The 12050-nt window shown below is 38.8% G+C and overlaps 1 pseudogene; it reads right to left on the bottom strand.

The window, feature by feature from the left end:
* Nucleotides 1–6377: 6377 nt before the first annotated feature.
* Nucleotides 6378–7089, bottom strand: LOC102507306 (annotated as a pseudogene).
* Nucleotides 7090–12050: the final 4961 nt, after the last annotated feature.

The following is a 12050-nucleotide window of genomic DNA, read 5'->3' on the forward strand; positions in this document are numbered from 1 at the left end:
TTTTTCTTTCTCTGTCTCACTTATTTCACTAAGCATAATATTTACTAGGTCCATCAACACTGCAGCAAGTGGCAGAATTTCATTCTTTTTATGGCTGAGTAATATTCCATTGTATATATACACCACATCTTCTTTATCACCTGTTGATTGCTTCCACATCTTGGCTCTTGTAAATAGTGCTACTTTGAACACTGGGGTGCATGTACCTTTTCATATTAGAGTTTTAATTTTTTCTGGATATATACCCAGGAGTGGCATTGCTAGATCATATGGTAGTTCTATTTTTAGTTTTTTGAGGAACCTCCATATGTTTTCCATAGTGGCTGCAGTAATTTACATTCCTACCAACAGTGTACAAAGTTTCCCTTTTCTCCACATCCTTGCCAACATTTGTTATTTGTAAGTTTTTGATGGTAGCCATTCTGACAGGTTGAGGTGATATCTCACTGTTGCTTTGATTTGCATTTCTCTAATAATTAGTGATATTTATTGCTTGTTTTCTTTATGTCCTAAAATACCAATTTTTAGGAGCATTCTCTGTGCACTTCAAAAGGAGGTGTATTCTTTAATATTGGTATTCAGAGTTTGATATCTATATTTGTAAAGGTTATCATATTGATTATGTTGTTTAGGTCAATGCTACTCAAAGAAGCGTCTACTATGTCACTAAGCACATGATAGTTCAGCTTTTGTTGTTGTTGTTGTTGTTGTTGTTTTTGTAGCAAGACTTCCAAATGAAGGAAGTGGCACATCGATTTTTATTCTGGAGCAAGTTTCTTATCTCACTGCATCTAGTAACCACAGTTCATGAACTGGCACCAGCCTGTGACCACATTTTCAGTAGCACTGGATTAGGTTTCCTAGATCCTTACTCATTTTTGTCCACTTGATTTGTCTTGGAATGGGAGTAATGTATTAAACTTTTCTCTTGTTAATGTGTTTCTATTTTGTCTGCATCTGCTGTAGTTTTTACTTTATGAAAGCCAGTTGCTGTGTTATTGAATATATATATATCTCCATTGTTAAATTAGCCATTAACATTTTTAAATGCCCTCTTTTTTTTTTCTTTTTAATGCTTCTTGGTCAGAATTCAGCCTTGACAGATACAACATCATGACCCTTGCTGTCTTTGTGTTTTACATCTTGCCTGGTATATATTTGTCCTTGCTTTTATTTTTAAGCTTTTAAATCTCTTTGTTTTAGGTGAGTTTATAGGTAACATAGGATTAGACTTTGCTTTGTTTGACAATTTGAAAAATATTTTCATTTAATATGTAAGCCTCATTTTATATTATTGATAAAAACCTTTTTTAAATTATAAAATATTTCACCACATGATCATCTGTTTTTCTCTCTTTCATGCTCTCACTTTCTAGCTCTTTTAAAAAATATTTCTCTTGTAATTTAGATAGTTTCATAGTTTGTTCTGATTGTTACTTTTCTACATTTGCAAAATACCACTTCTTTTTTTTTAGAAAATAGTTTATTGGTTCTCTACTTTGAGCAATATTAAAATTAACTACTTAAAACTTTTTCATCTTCTCCTCCGTCTCCTTGACATCTATTTCAAGTAATAGGAGGAGGGTATAGCTCAGGGGTAGAGTGCACACCTAGCATGTACAAAGTCCTGTGTTCAATTCCCAGTACCTCCATTAAAATAAATAAATAAATAAACAAACCTAATTACCTCTCCCCCATAAAAATTATTTTAAAAAATCAAGTAATATATTATTTCTCCCTCTTAATATCTATGAGGAACTTGGTGAGCTTATCTTATTTTCCATATATTCTCCCCTTCCTCCCCAATTTTGACATTGCATCTCATCTACATTGTCAGAGCATATAATAAGTACATAGCATTCTATCAGCCTTATCCTCAATATTTACTTTTAGTTCTACACTTACATACATTAAATGTTTAACACTAATCCTTATGTTGAAGCTTCTTCACTTACTTTTTGTTTGAAGTTTATACTCTAGTAAATTCCTCAAGAATGATCTCATGGGAACAATATTTCCTGAGTTCTCACATGTTCATAACAGCTTATCTCTGCCCTTTATACTTTATGATCAGTTTAGCTGGATATAAAATGCTTGGCTAGCGTTTTCTTGAGAATTTTAAATATGTTATTTTATTATCTTCTGGTATAAAGTGTTTCAACTGAAAACACTAATGCTAAGAAAAATACCATATGATTTATATGTGGAATCTAAAAAAAATCCAAAAGACAAAAATGAACTTATTGACAAAATAGAAACAGACTCATAGACATAGGAAACAAACTTATGGTTCCTGGGGTGTTACCAGGGGATGGAGGAATAAATTGGGAGCTCAGAATTTGCAGATGCTAACTACTGTATGTAAAGTATATAAATAATAAGGTTCTACTGTATAGTACAGGGAACTATATTCAATATCTTGCAATAACCTATAATGAAAAAGAGTATGAAAAGGAATATATATATATATGTATAACTGAAATATCATGCTGTACACCAGAAATTAACACAACATTGTAAACTGACTATACTTTAATAAAAAAGAAAAAAGAAAATACTGATGCAAATCTGATTTTTTCTTTCTTGTAAGTAATTCAGTCTTCTTGCCTGGATGGTCAGATTTTTTAAAAATTTTCTTTAAAGTCCAGTATTTTTATTAGAATATGTCTCAGTGTTGATCATTCTGGACTGATTTTATCAGGTGCATAGTGTGCTCTTTCTTACGTTATATGTGTACCTTCTTACACAGCAGGAAGATCTTCTTGGATTACCGTTCCTATTATTTGTTCTGTTTCATTGTTTTGACCTTCTTCCTTAGGTTCGCCTGTTATATCTATGTTGAATCTTGTTTTCCTGCTTTTTATATCTATCTCAAAACTGTTTAAAAAATCTGTCTTAATTTTTATTGGATTGCTTTCCTTTTTCTCTCTCTCATTCTCAATTTACATAATTTTCAGTGCTGTCTATGTACTGTGGTTTCTCCCGTTTAGCCTTTATTTCTGAAACATCTTTCTGTTATTTCTAATTCTTTCCTGAGCTCTGTTAGTTCTCTTATCATGCTTCCTTGTTGCCTCCCCATTCTATTTTTGAGCTGTAAAATTTTTGATTTGTATTACTCTTTTGTAGTTTCTATTACCTTCTTAATTTCTTTTGTTCATATTAAGTTGTAGTCTTCTGGCTGATGGCCATATTTTTCTGGCTGCCTCATTTTCTATAGGTATGTTATAATTTTTATCCTTTTCTTCCTTAAAGTTTCTGTGGGGTTTAACCACAGTACTTTCCCATGGCTCATGTTTAAGTGATACTGGTTTCCCTGTGCTTGTAGGAGGAGGTTACCATATTGGAGTGAGGTGGGCCAGGATGCCTTTCCTAGCTTCATGGCTCTCCAGATCCCTTTTATATTTTGCCCTGAAGTATTAACAAGTACTTTGATCAGTGTTGCCATCCCACCAATAGCCTCAAATGTCTGTCCTCTCCTGTTCTTTTTCCAACAATTACCTAAGCCTTCTTTCTTCTTTATCTCCATACTATCTGACCTGATCAATTTGTACACTATTTACATTAGCTTTCCTCAGTGAGTGGGGGATTCTGTCCACTCATTGGATGTTTTCTGGATCCTTGAGGACCCAGACTGCTCTGGTTCCCTCAAAACCTCCCTGAAGTCTCCTTATACCCACCTGAAAATTGAAGCCTGTATAGCTCCCTCCCCAGTTCTGATTGTTCTCAGTTCCATCAGCCAAGTTTTCCACTCTGGGTGGTAGACTTCCTTTGGGGAGTGAGTACTTGTTGACAATGTCTAGATTCATTCTTTGGCTTTGCTGTGCTTCTTCCTCTGCTGTTGTTTTTATCACCCAGATCTCACTGCTGTTTGGTCCCACCAGCTCATACTTTAGGGTTTAGGGGGATATTTTGTCCCCTGTTCTGTTGAAACATCATTAAAAATGTCTTCTGCATATTTTTTCCTGTTCTATCCTGGTTACTTTGCTTAGTGGGTGTTATACTATGTCACCTGGGTTACCCCAGCTGTTACGAGAACTGGATTCTCCCAGCAGCTGAAACTGAAGTTGCCTTCACTGAGGAGAGTCACCTCACCCAAGGTTATTTCCCTTCCCAGGATAGCCCACATCAGTTGATGGGAATATGGGGCCTGGTCTCCTCATCCCATCTGGAGACAACTCTGAAGGGTTATCCCACCTTCAGAGCACCTCAGGTAGTCTACTGAGGACTTGTTGGGATTTTATCACAATCTGATTTCTCTCTCTACCTAATAGAGTAATATTAATAATAGAAAAGCCCAAACCTGTTTTTTGAGTTTCCCCTACAGGTGTTGGTACCAAGAATACTCCCCAAAGAGAAATCAGAGTATCTCTGTTTCAGAGGACTTCAAACCACAGTACTCTGTCTGTTTTCATTAGAGGGGTATGGGGGATTCAAAACAGTCCTCCCATCTCATCTTCAACTTACTCTGGTCTTTCGTCCTAAAGCAATGTGTGTGCGCTTCCCTAAAAATGGAAGACAAACATGTAACTTCAGTAAACCTCCTGCTTAAAAGCCCTACCCTCAGCTTTGTTAGAACCCATTTTGGTGAGGGTTTTTTTTTTTTTTCCCCTTAAAAAAAAAGGAATAAACCTAGCCTTCAGTATCCAAAACAAGAGTTGTGATAGGATATCAGAAAGTGCTCTTGGTCTCAGGACTGTTCGGATAAATTAAAAACTCTTTCTTTCAAGCAGAGGACAGGAACAGTATGAATAATACCTGGATAGTGCTGGGCAATGGCTTTGATAAGGAAAGAAGAAAGTAAGCCTCTTTTGATCAGTCTCTGTCTCTGGGTGGGATTTCAATGTCCATTCTGTTGGGTACTGTAAAATCATAGCCCATGGTCTTGTTTAGGGAGGGGGCCATGCCCAGACTCTGTGATGGGGTCAGCTGTATGAAATTGTTACTCCTGTTTGCAAATCCTCTCTTTCATTTTTACACAAAGCAGTTATGAGGGACAGCCATGGTGCCTGCTTTGTTCCTGACTTTAATAGCAGTGCATTTAATGTTTAGCCATTTAATATGATGTTTGCTCTTAGCTTCTCAGAAAAAGAAAGTAAACCAACTCTTTATTGGTTAGGAAACACCCTTTGTCTCTTGTTTTACTTGCTGATTTTACCAGAAATTGTTCTTGAATTTTCTCAGCTGCTGTATAATATAATTGTACAGTTTTAAATTTGATTTTATGAATGTGATTAATTAGGTGGATGGATTTCCTAATTTTGAACTATCTGTAAGGGCCCAAGATAAATTCTATTTTCAGAGTTATTCTTAGGTGTTGAATAGCTGTTGTTGTTATTGTGGCTGTAACCTTATATTTTCTATTACATTTTCTAATTGGTTATTGCTGGTGTATAGGAAAACTATTGATTTCTGTACGTTGATCTTGTATATGGTCACCTTGCTGAATTTTCGTATTAGTTCTAATAGTTTGTCAATTGATTTTCTTAAGTTTTCCTGTGTAAGTGATAGTGTCATTTGCAAATAATCACAATTTGCCTCTTGTTTTCTAATGTTTATGCCCCTTATTGCTTTCCTTCTCTTCTTGAATTAGAGAGAACATCTGATACCATTTTGAATAGTAGTGATGACAAAGGTCATTTTTGTCTTGTTTCTGACTTCAGTTGGAATGTGTTTATTGTTTTTCTGTTAAGTATGGCGTTTGCTGGAGGTTTTTTTTTTTTTATCATTTTTTTAAATTAAAAACAAACACTGTATCAAATTAAAGCTGTTCTTTTCCTAGTTTGCTAGGAGATTTTTTCCTTTTATATCATTAATGGGTGTTGAATTTATTAAGACATTCATTTAAAAATGTTTAAGTTTATTAATATAATAAGTTAAATTGGTATATAGTCTAATGCCTAACTATCCTAGCGATGCTAGGATAAATCCTCTTTGGGCTTGATGAACAATTCTTTTAATACACTGCTGGATTTAATTTGTTAACATTTATTTAAGATTTTTGCTTCATTGTTTATATGTAGGATCATGTTTTTTTCCTCTTGCATTGTCTGGCTTTGGTTTCAGGATATGCTAGTCAGTAAAATGTGCTGTGTGGCTTTCTATCTTTTCTTTCTTTTTTTGATGAATGACAACTTATTTTTCACACTTAAAGCCTGCTGAAAAAGGATTACTAGTCCTGACAAAATCCAACCTCTTAACTGAAAAGTAAGGTAACTATATTTACTAATTAACTGCTATTTAAATTTTCTAAAACAACTTGAAAACATTCAGCATGTATGTTTAATTTCAGTACAATGGATTCAAGACCAAGTATCCACGTTACATGCATCAAGGCTAAATTACAAATGGTCGTAGTCATCACACCATCATCAGCACCTTCACATTTTCTTGTAACATGTTTGATGAACACTGGCAGTATTTTGTGATGGCACCATGTTAGTGGTAGTAAGAATATTTTGGGGCCTGGTTAACATTCTGAACTACTGCTGTTGCAGGAATTGATGCTTTTACAGCTGAGGACTATGAAGTGGGCATCTGTATCGTAAACCTTTGCCCTGTGAGGGACACTGGAGTCCCTACGTTAGTTGAAACAGACATGGCTTGTGGGGCTGGTGTGCCTAGAGTGGGAGTACTTGGTCTGCTAATAAGTGAACCAACATTTAACTGTGGAACTGTTACTCTTCCTGCAGAAGTAGATGCCTTTTTTGATAAAGACTTAGGTCTATGGTTTGAAACAGTCAAGCAATATCTATCCAGTGGCTATCTAGGACCTGAATATGGCTTGACCAATGGCAAAGGGGTTTGATTTCTTCACTTTAATAACTAATAAAAAAATCTCTTAAGGGAGAAGATGTAAAAGACTGGTCAGCACGACACTGGATTGCCAGTGGCGTATCATCTGCATCAACAGTATGGCTTGAATAAATTTTTGCATCATCTGGAATTTTGGTCACAAACTGGAAGGCAAACTCCAACAACTGATTTATAACTCTTGCCTCATGTTCTGTAATCTCCATGTCCTTCAGGATTTGTGTCATCATCTGCATCTGTCAGCATGCTTTTGGGAGATGGCATCTTGCCAGACTCCATGCTCTCCAGTGACCAGACTTCTCCAGCTAAGTCACCCACATGAATGTATTTCAGTCTCTGAAATGGAATTCATCTTACAATCAATGGTATTTTAAGGTTTAATTGATAGTGTTTTATAAAATTCTTCATAGTGGAATATAAATAAAGGTGCACCTTTCAGTTGATGGTGTCTTAGGCTAGTTGAAGTCTGGTCCTTGGTGGTTTTCTTGGATTTTTGAGAGAGCATACATCATATTTGGGTGTCTTGCAGGCCACTCATTTACTGAGTGTCCTGAAAGACCATTAGCTTTGAGATGAATCCAGAGCAAAGGAAACTGTCCAATTGGTCTAGGCTGCAAAGTAAGTAGATAGGCCTCTTGGTCTCCATGACCCACCAGATCCAATCATGTTGCGATCACCTTGCTGATGGAGCCTGCAGCAAGCCCAGGAGCAACAGTGCAGAAGTGAAGAAAGCTGTGCCCTGTTTGGTAAGTAACTGATCTTCTTCAAGAAACAGCTTTATCCTATTACTTGGCTTTGGTAGAAACTGAATGCTTGTCCATGGGATAACCAGGTGACCTTGCAAACTGAACTGCACAACATAACTTGCAAACTGTTTGATCCACTCTGAAGTATGTAGTGCCCAGGAGCATTCATCATCAGGTAGAAAGGATAAAAAGAGACAGTGTGTTCTGCTTTGCCACCCATCCCTCAGTGAGCACTGACGGTCTCAACACATAGACAGTGTTCGAATGGATAAAATAAAGCAAAACCCAAATATCTGCTGTATATATGAGATGCACTTCAAAAGATGAAAGAAATGTTAGGGTAAAGATACACCATGCGAACAGTAAACTTGTGAAGGCTGGAGTGGCTGTCAGATAAAGTATACTTCAAGACAAAGGCTATTACCAGAGATAAAAATAGATATTTCATAATGATAAAAGGATCAATTCACCAGGAAGATATAATAATTATAAATGTGTAATAACAGAGCTTATAACCTAATAACAAAGCTTCAAAATATGTGGAGTAAAAATTGACAGAATTAAAAGAAGAAATATACAATCCACAATCATAGTTGGAGATTTTAAAAAGACCCTCAACAATCAATAGAACAATAGACCAAAAAGTCAATAAAGGCATAGATTATGTGAACGATACCGTCAATCATCTTGTCCTAATCGAAATTTATAAAACTCTATACCACAACTGCAGGATATTCATTCTTTTCAAATACACATGATATGTTCACCAATGTACCACATGCTGGGCCATAAAAGATAAAAATCTCAATAAATTTGAAAGGATTGAAATGTAAAATATGTTATCTGACCACAATGGAGTTAAATTAGATATCAATAATCACAAGATACCTAGAAAACTCCTAAAAATTTGGAAAATTAAGCAACATAGTTCTCAATAATCCCTGGATCAAAGAAGCAAACACAGGGAAGTTTGAATGATAATGAAAATGTAAAAGAATTAGCGGGATGCAGCTAAAGCAATGATTAGGGTGAAATTTATAGTCCTAAGTATTTATAACAGAAAATAGGAAAGGTCTATATAACCCTTACATTTTACCATGGAATGCTGACTTGCATCCCCAACTTTATGGTTCCATGGATCGCAGAATTCTCCATTTGTGTTGGGCAGTTCCATGATGTCTCCTTGACGGGTGTTCAGTTTCTACGAGGATTGTTGTAAGCCAGAGACTGCTTTTCAAGTGGCAGCCAGGTGTTTGCAGGTGGGATCAGAGCCTTACTCCAGAATCCAGGATGCCCATGCTGTGATTGTCCAATCAGGATTGCCAGAAGATATGCATACAATTTTTGGCAGAAAACATTTCCCAAGCCATAGGGTCTGTTGGATTATTAGGCTCAGCTGGAAACACAGCTTGCATTGTGACCTGGACCTACTGTACACCCCCTTGCCCAACTTAGAGGTTAGTGGTAAACGAGTCAGAGCAGCAGGCCCAAATATACACGTAGCCTCAAACCCAAAGAGGGCCATCCAGCTTCGTAAGTCTTTCTTTGAGGTGAGTGGTATGAGGTGTGGCATCTTGTTTCTTACTTTAATTTTTATTTAGTTGGTTAGTTTAGAAAAGGAGAAGAATTGACTTGCAAAGAAGTTTGTAAGAAACTCCAGATTTTGGAAGGACTGGCTTAACAAATAAAAAATACAACATGTATGTGTAGCCGAGCAGGACCCTGTGGGCCTTCCAGGGTTAGACCCCACCCCTTAATGTACCCAAGCTGAAGGCCGCGATCACATTATTCTTCTGGGAGGCTATATATCTGGGCCTCTACAGCACAGGGCCTGCCATATAGTGGTATATATCTAAGTGGCTTACAGTAAGTACTAAACAATTATTTGTTGAAGGAACTAATGAATAAAGTTGAATCAATGTACATTTCCACCAACAGTATATAGACTGGTGCCTATTTCGTCCACATCATTGTCAAAAATAGGAATCACGATTATTTTAAGGTTGTACCTATGTGATAGGCATAAAATAGTATCTCATGCTAGCTTGCAATTTTTCAATTCTTTGAATACCAAGGAGGCGGAATGCTCATCTGTACAGTTACTGGCTGTTGCACTTCTCCTGTGACTTTCTTAATCCTGTTCTTTGCCCATTTTGAAAAGCAGGAAATTTGTTCTATTCGTTGGAAAATCTTCTTCCTAATTAACCTGAGCAAGACCAAGTCAGACTGAGCTGCTCTGGATCTTGATCCCACCACACACGGACGGCTCCCCTTTCCCACAGTTTGTAAGGAGAACCTGCAAAGAGGGCACACGTGCACCTCCTGCTGGGAGCACTCAGGGGGTGAAGAGACCCATTACCACTCTTAAGGAGTGTGTAGTCTTGGCGAGGAGAAGGGAGGAGGGCAAGAATGTGGAAGAGGAAAGGAAGGAGAGAGCCAGGCCAGGCATCAGGAGCTCCAGTCCACTATTTCTGGGCCCATCTGTGACTAGACAGGCTGAGGAGGGATGGGCTGCTGGGACCCTTTTTTATTCTGACTCCTGCATCCATATCCAATCAGTTCCTATTTCCGTATCAACTCCCCCACCGCCTCCCACCTGGTTCTCCTGCCTCCAGCTCCATCCTCCCCATTGGCAAGCCACCAGTGATTTTTCTAAAAGATGAATCTGACTCTTCAGCATTATTCCCAACTCTCCTCCCAAGAAGCCAGCCACGCACACCCTCCAGTGGCTTCATATTGCCCTCAGGATTGAGTAAAAACTGCTACAAGTTGACTCTGCAGGCCCAGAGTACCCCAGCCTGAAGTCCCTCTCCTGGGCCCCTCAGTAGGACACTGCAGTACAAGAGTCTCTTCAGAAGTGATGCTGGGTTCCTGTGGAGGGTCAGCTGGGTGGGCTCTGCAGAGTAAGCACCTCTTGGGGATGGCAGGGGGACCCACCTGGTAGAAGTGTGGCAGTGGCTCCTCAGAAGGGGCAAAAGAGAGTTATCCCTCTCTCATCCCCCTTTTTCCTAATCCCTGGATAAAATCCAAACTCCTTACCACAGCCCCCAGTGCCTTCCTCTGATCTTAAGTCTTCCTGTTCTCCATCTCCTCACCCAACAGCCACCACATTGGTCTTTTTTCTTTATGTCCCTTTAACATATAGAGTTCTTTCCATTTTAGGGACTTTGCACTTGTTATTCCTTCTGTATGGAACATCCCTTTCCCATGTTTTCCGTGGCTGTTTCCATCACTTAAACCTCAGCTCAGATTTCAGCTCCCTAGAGAAACCTTCCCTGATCAAACTGCATATAGTCCCCCATCCTATCACCCTGTTTTATTTTTTTCCATAGCTCTAGTCACCACCAAATATTACACCATCTATTTTATTGTTTCTATGCTAGATATAAGCCCTGTTGGAGATATTTGTAGCTCATTCACCCACTGCATCCCCAGAGCCTAGAACAATGCCTGGCACATACAGACATTATGTACCATGATCCCTGTCCTCACAGAAATGAGTCTATCAAGGGAGATATATTTTAAGCAAATAATTATGCAAACAAATAACTACAAGTAGAGTCCAGTGTTTGAGGCAGAGGTGCAGGACCCTCCTCCACTGCTCTGCCCATCCAAGGATCATTCGCTTACCCTATGGGCAGTTTTCTGCTACAAGACCCTGGCTTCCCCTGGAAACTGCTTAGAGCCCAGAGGATTCACCCAGGAATCAGGCCTCAGGAACAGGGCAAGATTTGGACCTCCAGGCCCAGTTTTGGGGTCTAGCTAGACTTGTGGCTGCAGCTCTATGTCATCCTAACCCCCAAGCCAGAACAGACTACAACATTGATAGCTCAATTGTGTGGGCTGTTTGTTCCTCCAGTCCCTGCGTGGATCTTTGGCAGGCCCTTGCTTGGGGTCTGGTCTCTTTGATACCTTACAAGCTCCACTCCATTCCCATGCTCAGTGCCCAGTGTCTTCCACGTTTGGAAGCTAGTTTTCAGAGGCTGAATTTGGGAGCTGCTTCCCATGTCTTCAACCCTTCCTCAGGACCTCCTGTCCTAGAAGTCTGTCTCTAGGGTGATCAGCAAGTTTCTTTCCTTGAGGGCTACTTCTTCCAGCTGCTCCCTTTTCGGGGCTGTGTTCTTGGACCTCTTTGTAACCCACACGAGTGGAGTCAGCTCCCAAACTAGTGAAGCTCCGGGAAGCTGGGGTCCAGGAGAGCCTCACGAGGCCCTGACCCACAGACACCCGCATCACAGGAAGCGCAAGTGAGGGCTCCCGTCACCCAGGGAAGCTCTGCCTTGTTTAGCTGACCTCTTCATCTTCAACGCTTAGTACAGTGTCTGATACATACTTAGCACTTAATGAACAGGGGCGATTAATACCACTAACTCATTTAATGAAAAAAGGCACCGTGCTAATGTTTACATGGATTTATGCAGTTCATTCGCGCAAGTACCAAGACAATTTCTGTTTTAAAGTGAAGAAACGGGTTCAGAGAAATTAAGCGACTTC

Source organism: Camelus ferus, chromosome 13 (genome assembly GCF_009834535.1).
Source record: "Camelus ferus isolate YT-003-E chromosome 13, BCGSAC_Cfer_1.0, whole genome shotgun sequence".
Taxonomy (NCBI): Eukaryota; Metazoa; Chordata; class Mammalia; order Artiodactyla; family Camelidae; genus Camelus; species Camelus ferus.